The sequence below is a fragment of the Diorhabda sublineata genome, chromosome 4, assembly GCF_026230105.1.
Source record: "Diorhabda sublineata isolate icDioSubl1.1 chromosome 4, icDioSubl1.1, whole genome shotgun sequence".
Lineage (NCBI taxonomy): Eukaryota > Metazoa > Arthropoda > Insecta > Coleoptera > Chrysomelidae > Diorhabda > Diorhabda sublineata.
Genome location: NC_079477.1, coordinates 3,446,988 through 3,462,349, shown reverse-complemented (window position 1 = coordinate 3,462,349; position 15,362 = coordinate 3,446,988). Strand labels below are relative to the sequence as shown.

The 15,362-nt window shown below is 30.8% G+C and overlaps 1 protein-coding gene across 3 annotated transcripts in view; it reads left to right on the top strand.

Annotated features, from left to right (window-relative positions):
• The window catches only part of LOC130442900 (zinc finger CCCH domain-containing protein 13), a 100,090-nt gene that overhangs the window by 4,232 nt on the left and 80,496 nt on the right, over nucleotides 1-15,362 (top strand). The window contains exon 2 of one of the 3 annotated variants that reach the window (XM_056777298.1): nucleotides 14,802-14,857. The exons of the other annotated variants lie outside the window; for them this stretch is intronic. The gene's annotated coding sequence lies outside the window, so the exon portion shown is untranslated. The remainder of the gene's footprint in view (nucleotides 1-14,801; nucleotides 14,858-15,362) is intronic. 3 annotated transcript variants of the gene reach the window in all.

Below are 15,362 nucleotides of genomic sequence, written 5' to 3'. Positions count from 1 at the left end.
AACCAACGCGCCTGTTTGTCTTCAGTGCAAACTAAAGAATGTAGAGAGTCAGAGGTGTATTATTTCCCACATCTTTTCAACATCTACTCAGAGAAAATCTTCACCAAAGCTCTTGAAAACTAAAAACACAATGTATGTGGAGTCGAGAACACGAATACTCAAGTACGATGTATTCCTAGTCCTTTCAGTTGTTGTAGAAGATTGAACCCTCAACACATATTGCGAGCGAAAATAAGAAGCCTTCAAGACGTAGGATGCTGAGAATATAATTGACAGACCATGTGACCGATGTAGATGTTTTGAGAAGAATAAAATATCTTGACCACATCTTGAGAGGTCTGATATATGAGATCATACAGCTGATGATTCAGGGAAAAGTTTTTTAACGTCATATCATCTGACCTATTTAGAAGCTCAGCTTCAAAAGTCATCATAGCTATGATGGAGATGGTGCATGAAGAAGAATTTTTGGAACCTATTGTTAATAATGACATCGGTTATTAAAAAAGACAGTTGCCGATTATTTTGTGTAAAATTACATGATTAGGACAATTCGTGCTTTTTTAATAAGAATTAATGAAGGGTGTCAGTTAATAAATTGTAGAATCGTGATGAATTAAATATAATTGGATTATTAATTATTTTGAAACAATTCTGTGTTTCTTCGATAGCAAATTTAAACATCATCGATTTATTTCTCAACGTCAAAATAAATAAAACTTACAGCACACGTATATTATCTAAAAACCGGTGCTGAAGTATTCCAAAATTGAACCATTGTATTTTCCCACGACCCTATAAGAAAGTGTCTATATTCGTTCAATAGCAATATTCCCATTGCTACGTTTATTTACGCTTTTGAGATGTTGCAATAATCTTAAAACATATTCCTTGTTATAGTATCAAATATAATCAACATTTTGAATTCCAACAAGTTAGAATGCTGGTTTTGCAAAATCAGTGTTTCTCATCAAATGTGCGATTTCAATCAGGTACAAAAATATTTTGTAATTAAGTATAAATACGAGTTAATTTATTTCAGCACGGGCAGTATAAACTCAAACCTAGTTCTACGAGGATGGTACCAGAAGTACCTGGCACAACAAAGAAAATATATTTTGGAAAAAAATATATTTATTTTTCAACGCATCAAAGACGTTCAAATAAAAGTATGGTATCGCATAACGATGACCATGTTTACAAATTCACTTAAAACGCCCACTATTGATGGCTGCCTACTTTTTAATACAGTGATATTTTTCAAGCCACTACCGCCATCTCTAGGTCAGGCTAGTAACTTCTGGGACTATCCTCGTATTCATATTATTGCGGAATTGGCAAAAATTGGAAATTTCAAATTTAAAACATAATCTACAAGCACTTTTGATTATTACTTCTTTGTGCTTCAATTCTTCCATGTATTTATTCAGTAGTATAATAGATTTTAGTTGTTTCATAATTATTATTGAACAGTTATCAATAATTTAACCCCTCACAAAGAAGTCTAATACTAAAAAAATATTTTATGCTGTACCTATCAATTAAGTTGTTCAGAAAAATTAATAGTAGACAGCCATTCAACAGGAAGTTATTTTTAATGTTCAGAAAACCATAGACAAATATTTTTGCTGTCAAATTACGCGCAATCGGCTGCTTTCTCGCGTTGTAATGGAAAATTCAATAAATCATTTGTATTATTTTTCAATCCCAAAAGTGAAATGATGAGGTAAATAGCTAAAATTATTGAATTATTAGTAGTATTTATCGCAGAATCTTTTACATAGAAAGTCTCAACAATGGTGTCAAATTTGCTATAAACAAGATAAAGTTAGTATTAAAACGTCATACCTTATTCTTACACCAAACATTATTTTTTACTTTTTAGTTTGTTTTTCAGCTTTTTTAATTGCATTAAATTTTTTCATTGCAGTATAATTTACTATTTTAAATCTTTTAACATCTTTAATAGGTACAGATGTGTTGGTGGTTGCCTCTCGATTTTGTGAGTTTATCGATCTTCGTTACCTAATATTCGATGTTCGTTACTCTCATGCAAAGAATACAAGAAGTTTATGTATCCTGGCAAACTATATCAGAATAATCAAATATTTTAATACAATTATTAAATTTTCGTCGGTCTTTGACAAGTGAGCAAAGTTTATGTGATTCCTCAATATCGAATCGTATCTCATTTAATAAAAAAAATCGATCGATTCGATTAGATCATACTTCCATGTATTAGATATGCTGAAAATAGTCAACTGATGAACGTAAACATAGAAAGGTTATAAAAGGCTACTCGATGGAAAGATTTTTAATAATGACAGCTGATAGGAACAAAAATAAACTGTACAAAATTGGTATGTTCGATGTATTATTCAATTTACTTTATAAGTAAAACTTTTACGTTTATTAACACGGTAAAAACTATGTCGATGTTTTTTATAATGTCATACAATTATAGTTTAGATATAGCTCTGTCAATTTCTGTTAGTATTATTTTATATATCAAATATTTCACAATATCCCTGTGTTTAAAATCGCCATAGTGAAAGATTTTTGTCTTGAATCAGGTGTCAACGACTGAGAATGTTCTAATTACATTTTAATATCTATTTTACATTGTAAAACAGGAACTTGTCAAGATTAGTAGATGAAGTAATAACTAATCTTATGTAAATCGTATATTCTAGTTTCTATTTATGAGAACAGAGTTTTGACTAACAAAAAAAATAAACCAGTTTGGAATTAGTGGATTTACTGAAATTTAACTTTAGGCAGGTATATTTTGTTTTATTAATTTATGTTCTTTAATATAGCATTTTCATTACTGTTTTAAAAGAAGAAACAATATAGTAAATTATGTAAAACAACTAACAGAATATGTATTAGATAAATAAGTAACCCCCAAAGTATGGTGAATATAATGTAATAATGTAGATCCAAAAACCACTTGATTTACTTCATCTGTGAGTTAAATTATGTATTATTATTCACTTGAGTGAGATAAAGCTTATATATACAATAATAAGCTGTTAATTTTAATCGATAAAAATTAATTTACTGAAAAAACTTGAATTAAACGTCTAGTCATCGCGTTCATTTATTGAATTACTCATTATTATTACAATGTCGAAGTGCCCTTACCTTGCGCATCCCTTTTAAGGAATACAAAAGGTAACGTGACTGAAGGCGCCATATCAAGGTTGGACTATGCGCTATTCAGATGTATTGAAGAGGCCTGACTTTCCAAATATACCAGATAACGTTACGAGGTTATTTATGTTTCACATCCATCAATATTCCTTCATTAAGTAGTCTTTCAAATTCTATTATTTTTAATTTATTGATGTTCAAATTATCACACTACCGTGAAAGGTTTGTAAGAATTGTATAACAATATAAGGTTTTTCGTATTTATTTACACTATTTCTACCCGTGGGGTGAATTAATAAACACTGTCTTTTAGTTCTTAATTTATTTACACACTATACAATACACTTAACTTACAATAATTTACTGGGAATATCACTTAAAAAATTTGAGCGATTATTTTTACTAATTCGTTCTTTTCGCTTCGACTATTTATTTAAAATTAACCAATTGCGGCACGTAAACTAGAATTCTAATAAGTTCTAAAACAAAAACAATAAATAAATGGAAATTATTTGAAAGAAATAATAAACCGGCTTGTATAATAAAAAGGTATAAAGGCAGCTCCGCCGTTTATAAAAACAAATCAGAGGCGCCGCGCGAATTAGTCGAATTTAAATTCTATTGTAACTGAACAGGGTCGGCATAAGGACCCATTTCGCGAGCTTTTTCGTAACAATAATATGCTATCTTATATATGTATATAAAAAAATACTTGTTTCTTAATCGTGTTGATTTTAGGTCTCTAAATCAAAATATATTTTGATAAAGACCGCAAGTCGAAACGCCAAATTTTTTAAAAAAATTAATTTCAAATATTTAAGAGACCTAAAATCAAGTCGATTGGGAAACAAAAATATCAAAAGGTCTGAGAAATTGAAGAAAGTTAAAAATATATTTTTATGTTTCTAAATAGTCGTGATTTTAGGTCTATTTTGATTTAAAATTAGTTGTTTTTATAATTTTTTAAAGAAAGATAAAAATTTGACTTAATAAATAATTCTACACTACTATCTGAAGGCCAGAGACAACGTTTACAATCTAAAGATAGCAAAAATGTCGCCCGTGGCTTTTAGATAGTAGTGTAGAATTATTTATTCCGTCAAACACACCCTGTACAACTTTGAAGAGGAAGTAACCATTTTGTGTATATTTTTTTAATTTCGTTCACATCAACATTTAAAGCCCTTAAACTTGATATAAGTCTCATTTTTTTTTATTTCCGTTAGTTTTTTCGTGATTCCGGCGTAAAAACGAGTATTTCTAAAAATAAATTAATCAGAATTGAACGATTTTTCGATTTTCTAGAGTATAAAATCAACAAAAATTCATCTTGAAAAACTTATATCATTTTATTCACCTAAATATGGAACCGCCCTCGTATATAAATTAGTTTCTTGCAAATGTCACGTCTTTTAAAGAAAATAAACGATGTATGTGAAGTAAAATAGTTTATGATATCCTTTAACTTTTTATTCCTTGATTTAATATTTTTATTCAATGTTGTTGTTTAAACGAAAAAAAAAAAAACTTAACAGACTATTAAACAATCTAAACGTTACAAGGTAATAAAAATATTTCCAGCTAAATACTCGTAATCAAACTACTGAGAAGAATACAGATAAATGTATTTCATCATTCATACCCATCGGCCGTATTATCTAAATAGTGAAGGAATTTTCATGTTGCGTTCGTTTATAATATAACTGACCTGGGAATTTTAGAAATTGATGTTAGTTTTGTACAAGTAATCGATTATGCAAACGGTTTCTCGCAATTCTATTTACGATTCATATTTGATTTACTACGTTTTCTTTGATTAATGACATACGATGCTTTCATAAAAGAAACAAAATTTGTAAAAAAACTGTATTAGTAAGCGATAAAAGTATAAATATTTTTATATTTTATAATAGCCCAGTCAATAGTGGCCAAAAATTACTCTTAGTTTAAATCGCGAGAATGAAAAAAGTTGAATTTGTGCATTGTGCATAATTGACACTCCAAAACACAAAATTATCTTGAGGGCTGAACGCTCGGAAGTAGAAACTACCCCAAAGTTTTTATTTTGGGCAATGCTTTGAAGTGATGATTATTTTTAGTAATCCATTTACTAATCAGAACACTAACACTAATTCGTGTGCTCGAGGACAAAATTTTTTACCACTCTTTCATTTGGCTAGATTATATTTTCAGAAAAAACAACCCCTTCACTCATAAAAATTATAGGAGGTACTTTTTTCGCTGTCATCCTCAAGATGGATTTTTTTCTTATTCAAAACTACGTATCTTTCTCACAGTTTTAGGATGAAATCTTTACTGACTGGCCTATAAGACCAATACTTTTCATTGGTGTGTAAGTTACGGGAAATGATCATAAAATAGTGTGAATTATTTTATACAGGGTGTTACGGGACTTGATGCAAAAAATTCGGGAGTAGAAAGTATATTTTCTAAATTATACATTCGAACATTATGAATTTTTAATGGATGATAACGTGTGTTCATGTAGTGTGTTTGATAGAATAAATAATTACTACACTACTACCTACAGAAAGCCAGGGGCGGTTCATGCCCAATGGATAACAATCCAGAACTTTTACAAGGACAACCTAAAGATAACAAAAAAGAATTTTCAATCAAAAAGATATTGTTTGTTTAACTCGATATAATTTATGGTTTAGGAGATATGTAAATTTTTAGTCTCGCAACAGACCCGTAGTAGGGATCTCTAAGATCAAAATCGCGTAAAATGTCCACAAGCCTTTAATACCCGTGAATCTTTTATGGTACCCACTCAAGTATCCATATTGTTTTATGTACTTGTGTTTATTTTTAATAAAATTTGTATACCATGTTCTTTTTTAATCGGGTTAAAACGTTCTTTGCCGTCTTCCGATTCCCAGTTTCCATTTTTCTCGATCTTCCCAAAGATCTTTTTCCAATCCTCTCTCTCGAATATCCTTCTCGATACCTTCTCTCCAACTTAATCTTGGTCTTCCGCTCTTTCTTCTTCCTTGTGGTGCCCAATTTAAAATTTGTTTGGGTATGCGGTCTTCAGGCATTCTTTGGACATGTCCGTACCATCTTAACTGATTCACCCTAATGTCTTCCGTAATCGTGTGTTGCACCTTCATGATCTCCCTGATTCTGTCGTTTCTTATTTTTTCCAGTCTTGATATTCCTGCCGCGCGTCTCCAATAATCCATTTCTGTGGCTTCAAGCATTTTGACTGTTTTTTCTTTTAGAGGCCAGACATCGCTACTATATGTTGTTATACTTTTTATTATGCTATTGTATATTCGATGTTTGTCTTCCTTGGTTATTTCTTTGTGCTATTGCTTCATCTAATCTTCCATCATTAGTGATGATCATGCCTAGGTATTTGTATTTTGTACAATGACTTATTTTTTGTTGTGTTTCTTCAAGTAATTAATTTTGTGGTTCTCCTCCAATACACATATATTCCGTTTTACTAAAATTTACTTCTAGACCCCATTTCCTGTATTCCTCTACTAGCTTTCTTGTCATATATTCTAAGTCTTCGTAGTCCTGTGCCAAGATTATTTGGTCATCTGCATCTGTATATAGTGTGGAATCGATTAGTGGAATGCCCATGTTCTTACATTTCCTTTTCCAGTGTGCTAGTGCGTGTTCCAGGTATATCTTGAAGAGTGTGGGCGACTGACAGCATCCTTGTTTTAACCCTTTATTGATGGAGAATCCTTTTGAGACCTTGTTTCCTATTTTTACTTGTGATTTACTGTTTTCATAAAGCTTTTGTACTGCTTTTATTAGGGCCGCATTTATATTTGTTCTCTCCAAGGCATCCCGTAGTTTTGTTTGCGGTACGCTGTCATATGCTTTTTTAAGGTCAACATACAAAAGGTGGAGTTCTTGATTTTTGGCGGTTTTCTTATCAATTATTTGCGAAATCGTAAATAAATGATCAATAGTCGACCTCCCCGCTCTGAAGCCAGCCTGTTCTTCTGCCTCCATGTTGCAATATTCCTGTTCGATTTTATTTTTTATGATTTTTCCATAAATTCTGGATATTGTACACAGCACTGTAAGTTTTTTTTATATATTTTTATATACGGTAGTTATATAAGATGTTTTCCACTCTTGGGGTAGCGCTTCGCCATTTATACACTTCTGGAAAAGCAGTTGCAGATGAGAAAAAAAGTTTTTCAGTACCATTTTTAATTAACTCTGGTGCTATTTGACCCGGGCCTGGAGATTTTCGATTCTTTAGTGACTGACAAACGTCTTTTACTTCTTTAATTGTAATTTTTTTTTGATTTTTGAACTCTTGTTTCTGTAAACAATTTAGAGAAGTACTCATCCCATTTTTCTAATGTTATTGGCGATATAAGATTATTTGATCTATCTTCTCGAAGAGATTTTAAGGTTTTCCAACTTTCTGTGTTTCTGCTGCCTCCTAGGTAGGTGTTTATTTGAGTGCAGGTCTTTTCCCATGTCTCGTTTTTCTTTTTTGTTATAGCTTTTCTTACTTTCGTCTGTGCTTCTTTAAAATTTCTTTTATCATTTTCATTTTTCGTGCATAGAAACTTGAAGAACTTTACTTTCTTATCGTTTATGAGATCCTCAATTTCCTTGTCCCACCAGTACGTTCTTGGTCTTCTAGTATACTATGTTTGTGTATGTTCCCAACTCCCAAATCCACCCATCTGGAAGGTTACTGGCTGAAAAGGAACAGCAATAGCTGTTGAAGAAGACTTTTAATGGCCAACACACCCTTTTAGAGGGAACATATGTTTTAGTGAGAATTTTAGATTTCGATTGTTCACAATTCACCAATATTTGGTCTCGTAGACAGGGATTGGTCTATAGACCAAAATCTCGTTGTACTTGCCAAGGAAACCGTTCGCCATAAAGAGACATTCTGAAAAAGATTATCATAAATTGTAATTATTTCTTGGAAATACTTACAGGAGATATTGAAACACAATCAAATATTTCTAATTGAACTTCATACTGTCGAACATGTACTCGAAATGTAGAAAAATTCTGCCTCAAAGTATTATAATGGAAGTATATTCTATCGATAAATTCGTTCCTTGTATGTACGGGTGTAGCATACACTAAGCTTTTAAGATATCCTCAAAAAAATGGGGATGGCCAACAACGTACTATACGAACACCAACTTCAAAGCAAAATGCAGTTGATGCTGATCCCACTACTAGCGAACGCTAAATGTCTCCACATAAACAACGAATTGATAATACATTTGTTGGAAAAGTACTGTTTACTGATGAAGCTGGTTTTACCCGAGACGATGGTCCTCACGGTACAATTCAAACAAGGAATCAACATTGATTTGATTGGGCTTTTAAGAACGTAGTTAACCAAGTCATAGATGACGAATACTAATCCTGCCTGATCCTTAAGCTATATATAAGGCTGTAAAATTAGAACACCTCTTTTTTCCATCCTCAAAAAGTAGTGGATTTTGGTGAAAAATGCACAATATTTAAGAAATAACTTATCTTGCTGTCCAAAAAGTTTTATTCGTTTTATCAGATCTGATATCCTTCAGACCAATCAGCCTCCACCTGAGGATCATTTCCAGATGAATGACACAACTACTATCTACTAGAACAGTAAAAATTCAAAGTAGGGTAAGACGCCATTTCTATTACTGCTAACAGGGGATGTCCAAAAAGGAGAGATGCATCTCAACTTGTGCTGATATTACGACATAGTCATCTACGCAAGAGGGAGCTCTATGACTCAAGGTCTAAACTACACAAGATGTTGGTGTCGATCGGTGGGACTAAATGTCAATCCGATTAAGACAATACCTTCACTAAGAAGATAAACAAGAAGCTACGAAAGCCTTTATAGTGTGTAGAAACTTCACAGGGAGGAATTGGTGTTGTAGCCCGCAGATCCTACTGAGATGTACTCGTGAGACCAATTATCTTATATTGGGCAGTAGCTTGGGGTATTAGAGTTAGTCTGAACACCACGAAAAACCAATTTTTTTATCACAATATTATCATTTTTCAACTTGATGACTTATTAATCTCTTTTATAAACATTAAGATGTCTGTCTTACGTGAACAGCATCAACATATAATTTCTACGTGTTTTAGTTTTTAGAATACTGAAATATTTTATGTAATTCACGATTATCCTTTTTTTGAATTTTCATATTTATTCACTGTTTCTCTTGAACCTTGTAAACGTTTGAAAATAATTAAGTTTGTGAGGTTAAGTCACCGATACAATTATTATTATAAAAGAAATATTTTATTCAAAACCGAGAATTGGAAGAATCGAAATCTTTTCTTTTATATATTTTATTTATAAGTTACTAAAAACTACCAGTTGGTTGTATTAGTCGTAACCCGCTGTTTGCATCCAATTATCCTTCGAAGAATCATCAACTCACATGGATGAAGCGTCTGATCTCCCATCGATATATTTGCTACTATATCATAACTTACACACCGTTTTATACTGAGAGTTATAAATTCACGGTCGATTTATTCCAATACACAAGTTTCTTGTAAGTAAAATATATTTATATACATTGTTTCCACTGTCAAACAAGAATTTTATACACAGTGTGATCTCCGGTTAAGTAATTAACACAAAGCTTTTATACAGGGGTTTTCTGAAAAGTTTTCAACATCGATTTGCAAACGTCACCATTAATCAATGTGAGTTCTAGAATCCAGAGCAGTCGCACTGGACTTATCGAGGGATTTTTGGCATGACAGTCTCGATCGATGTTAACGTGAATTGTATAAACTCAAAAAAATCTGTCTAAGCTTAAACAAAACTATATATTAAGCGCTGCATCTATCGCTACTTTTCGAACAACCCTCGTACTTGTTATATGTGTTATATATACGTCATAGTGTACAGTTGGACCAAATGATGTCGTCTACCATGGAGAGGCAGCGGGAGTAATTGAATATTTAGAAATAAATATATTAGAAAACTAGAAAAAATTTCCTTATTCATTAATTAGATTGATAACTCTAGTTTAACACCACATTTTGTTGAGTAAAATTCTACATTGATTAATACAATCCATGTGATCATCTCAAGAAATGAAAAAAAAATTAACGAGGACCTGGTTATTGTTATATCCGGAAGTAAAACAATAAGTAATTGCTTTCACCCTGTATAACAAAGAACAAGTGAAATTCTCATAGAAAATTCGAACAATAGGTAGCCTGCCACTACTTTCAGGTGTTTAAGTGATTTATAACCTGGGATATTATTATAATAGAAAAAAATATTATCTTTTTATTGTCTTATTGTCGATCTCATTGATATAAATAATAATTATGATTCCATTATAGGTAGTACCGTTTTCGCAGAAAAGCTTTCTAGGTTCAATGTCGAACGGTCTATCATTAGAAAAGGACGACAATGGAATTTTAATTAGTTGTATACATTTAAATTATATCGTAGAATACAGGATGTCACGTAAAGAATTGACTTAAATTGGTAGAATGGTAGATCTTCAGATAAATTAAGAAATAACAGAATTTTTCTCTAAGTTTGTTAACATTGACTCATATTTTTTGAGGTTATAATTTGTATTACGATATTTCAAATATTTTTGATTATATCCTATTTCTATGAATGGGATTGAGGTTATGATTCGTATTAAGATATTTCAAATATTTTTGATTATGTATATCCTATTTCTATTGATGGGACATCCTAAATAAATTTAATAATGAAATGCAATATGTAAATTGAAAAATAAGCTCTTCAAATATGCTAAAAAGATGAAAATGTGCTTTTTGGGAGAACTGCAGTTGTATAACTCATTTTTTTCTATTAATGATGATATGTTAAATGTATTTTATTGACTTTTGAATTATCTTCTTTAAAGAATGGTTGAAATACTGATAGATCTTCTTCAAAACTGCATGATAGTAAGTACAAGAGAGGATGAAATGATTAAGCTACTTATGGTAAATATTGAGGTTGAGGTGGTTCAATTTCTGATTCCAAATTGAATTTGGATTTATAAGAAGTACCTTCACTTATACTTTCTATATTAAAATTATAATTTATGAACTTAATGTTGTTTGAAATTCAAAATTTAAACTCCTATATACCTATATAACCTGTATGAAACAATGCTCTTAACATACCTTGTGGAAAAATAAAACATTTAAATAAAAATTACGAAATTACTTATAGTGTCCATCTGTACACACACAATCTGTTGAGTTGACACTATTTATGCTAAAGTTAGACCTTTTGGCTGATTGTTTTCACTAAAATAACTAGTTTAACTAAAAGAAATGTTTATTACATGAAATTCAAACTTCACTTAATCAAAATTCAATATAAAGTGGTGGTGATCTTGACCTATTGATGTCAGATGCCGCAAGGCTGAATCATTTTTATAGTTAAAGTTTAAAGCGCTAGATGGATCTGCCACCATAACTACATATCAAGTTGGCGAATTTGACACAAAACTGAATAATTTCATGTTTGTATACAGTTGATGATTCATTGTCGTTTTGTTGTTGTGCTCGTGTTTTTGTGTCCTTTTGATTATGTATAGTATTAGTTAATTTTTTAAAATGACTCTATAATTATTGTGTATTACATTATGAATCTACAAATTTTATTAGATGGTTGCCGGCTATAAACAATACTAAATTAGCTGCAAGGGATTTGTAATGAATTTCAAGTGATAAAATTAGGTTGAATTACTAAAATGTTACAACTTAATTGGTTATGTTTCTATGCAATTTTATAAATAATAAATACATGTTTTTTCAAGTTTTATTTTCACATTATTAATAAATAACAACACATTTTGTTCAGATTATTATTATAATTGAAGAATTATCATATTTCTTCCAAAATCCGATTTGTCTACATTTCGCTTGAGTAAGGACAAAAGTGCTCTCACAATAAATTTAATATTGTCCTCCTAACAAGATTACAACTAATAAATTTCCAAAGGTATTGTTTTTATAATAGTTTCCAAAATTTCATCTTCTGTAATACTATATCTTTTATATATAATATAAATTTGGAAGTTTATTAATTGTAAGGTAGCAGTATGAACTACCTCAAATAATTTATATCACGCGATATTAATGAAATCAATTTGCGAGTATTTTATTAAGGATGTCATATTTGTAGTGTTCAAACTCTCAGTCGACGTCAATTTGGTTAGAACACATAAAATTGTCGTGATCCATGATAGGTGTTCTGTGATCTTAATGAGACTTAAATGCATACCAGTAGAAAACTGTAGATATTCTTAATCTATTTCGGCCATTACTTACATCATTCATTCACCGATCAACAGATGGAGTAGCTATATTATATTTTATTTTCTGATTAGACCTTTATAGAAAGCATTTCAGTTTTTAATGCACTATGTATTTCCGGTAGTTTGTGTGAAGAGCAATTAACGGCTATATTCAAGTTTCCTTTCCTCTCAACAATTTATTCAACTTAACATTTTTCTGTGACATTCTCATAACCTCTATTTGTTTTATTTTAGTTTGACTATTTTTTAAACTGTTGACTTAGATATTCGTTTCATTTGTTACCCAAATTTTTTGAAAATTAAAAAGTATAGTCTTCAACGGAGTTTGTATTCCGAAATTTTCAATAAATTCTTTAGTATTAAATTCTGGAAAAAAGTTTTTGGGAATTAATTTAATTAGGACATTCCAAAATCAAAAGCATACTTTCTTTTAAGAATGTTTATGATAAATAAGAAATTACATACAAAAATTTGATTCAGAAAAATTTTATTTAAGTAAATAAATAGAAAACGCAAAAATTGACAGTATCTCAGCAGCAGCGTTGCCAAATTACTACAATGGTAACAAATTTCTTCAATTTTTATAGCATTTTCGTTGTGTAATATGTTTTGATATTTGAGTCAATTGTGGGTATGGGTTTTTTCATTTTTTTTCGTGAATAACGGTCTATAATATATTTCTACATCAGTTTAGTACCTGAAAAATGTAGAGCATGGCAACACTGTGATTCCTGTGAGAATCTAATACAATTTAATATCGTAAATCCGGACTTCTAAAATGCGGAATATCAGACTGCTCCGTTCGTAATGTAATTTTTAGCTTCTGTATTTGACACTAGATGGCGAAACAATACATAACGACAGCATGAAGAATACGTTTATAAAGTAATTAATCTCTTTATTATTATTTTATAAATGTGTTTTTGTGCAGTATTTAACGTAATTTTATTATATTTTATGCATACCTCTCCCTCTGTTTACATTATTATGTAATGCGATTACTCGTTAACACAATAGATGGCGCCACTATAAATGTATTCAAATGTTCGTATGTTGTACGTATAGATATATATACATATATAATTTACCTTTTGTCTTTTGCAAATGATCTAATTTAATTGATATTGAGCTTATTCATTTGTCATTACAAATGTGAAATAAAAATCAATAATTATTATAATAAATACCAGAATCTATGCTTGTTGTGTGGAAGTGATAGCCAAGGGTAGGCCCACACACCAACGACCTGAAGAGACCTTAAAATCTAACTTGAAACTTATTAGTCATTTTTCAAATGAGCTGAAATGAGTTGCTGGTTCTGAATCGAAAGGGGGGGAAGGTAAATACGTCAATTCATCTAATTTGAGTAAAATTAACTACTTTGTAGAATGAATTGAGTTCAAATTATATGAGATTTCATGCGAAAGGAATGCTACAATTGATTAGATTACCACGTACACCCGTTCCGTAACCTCTTTTTTGTTAAACAAAAGATAAATAAAGTATTTGTTCACAATTTGGTCATAGGTATTCAAAGAAGGTCAACAATAAATAACTTAATACATAAAAAAAAATTGAATAACCTTTCACGTTTAGTTTATTTTATTATGTTTGCATAGGTGATTTAGTTAGTCATTGCCACTTTTACGATTCAGTGGATAGTTTTACAACTATAGATATATAAAAGTTACTCAACTATATATGAATTAGTTCATATTATTAAACAGGTTAGGACAGAATCAAACGACATAAAATAAATTGTTTCTGATATTCAATTCAATGTATGCCCACAAAAACGCAAACTTAGTTGTTATTCCGTGGAAACAACATGGCGGATTTTCGGTGCCAGTGCCCTCGATGATTCGTAACAGAACTAATCTATTTCCGCGGTTTATTTGAATTGACAACACATAATGTTTATTCTACGTTAGTCATTTCCACCCGGTTCCGATTTCACAGTTTCCTGAATTCAAGTTAAAAAACATCTTAGAACTGGGTCACGTTTATTTACATACTGAAATGAAATATACAAATTTTTCTACCAAATAAAATGAAAAGTATAAAATGAGTACATTGACCTGAATTCTTTTAGGTGTTAAAATTCCTTAACAACTGTATATAAAGTACAGGGAACGCTAGCAGTTTTATGTTTTCAAATAAAACAAATTTTTGATTTTAAAAACAATTTTTAGGTCTAAAAATGTAAGATCAAATACTGCATTCTTTTTTATATAGTTTAAATAGTATGATTCTAAATAAGTATGAAAAAAATTAGTATCCTGTACCACCAATTTTGCAAAGACAAACCATATACACTGCAGAAGATTCGTATCATGTTTGTTTTGACATGTTTTTCAGGTTGACGATAACATCGCTTAATAATTCCAACAGACAAAAGCTGAGAAACGTGCTCGGTAAGCAAATGATGTTATTTATCATTAGAGGCGTACGTAGAATCCGGGAAACGGTGAAACGGTCTCTAAATAAATTCGATATTATACAAGATTAAGAATTAAAATTTTACAAACGTTTGTAGTGTTCTGGGCTTTGTTTCATCCACTTTGTTTTTTCACTATACCCCAAAAAGCAAAATCTAATTACGTCTGATGCTCTTACAATTACAAAGGAGCCCTGAGCTCCGGTTTTTTCGTGGAGGGGAAAATCTTGCGAGGATATTTGGGATTTTTCTCGTTAAAAACCTACTTCCTTTCTCAATAGAAAATATAACGAAACCACCAGATTTTATCGCTTCAACATACTGCTTGGATTTAATTTATTATCTTTATCACCATATCAAATAGGGTTTTCCAAATTTCTGGTTGCTCTAAGTTCCTTCTGCCATCTTTGATTTGCGAAAAAGGTATGCTCTGCAATATCTTCCACTTCAGGGCAGTGAAGAAAATAATGTCATTGTAAAAC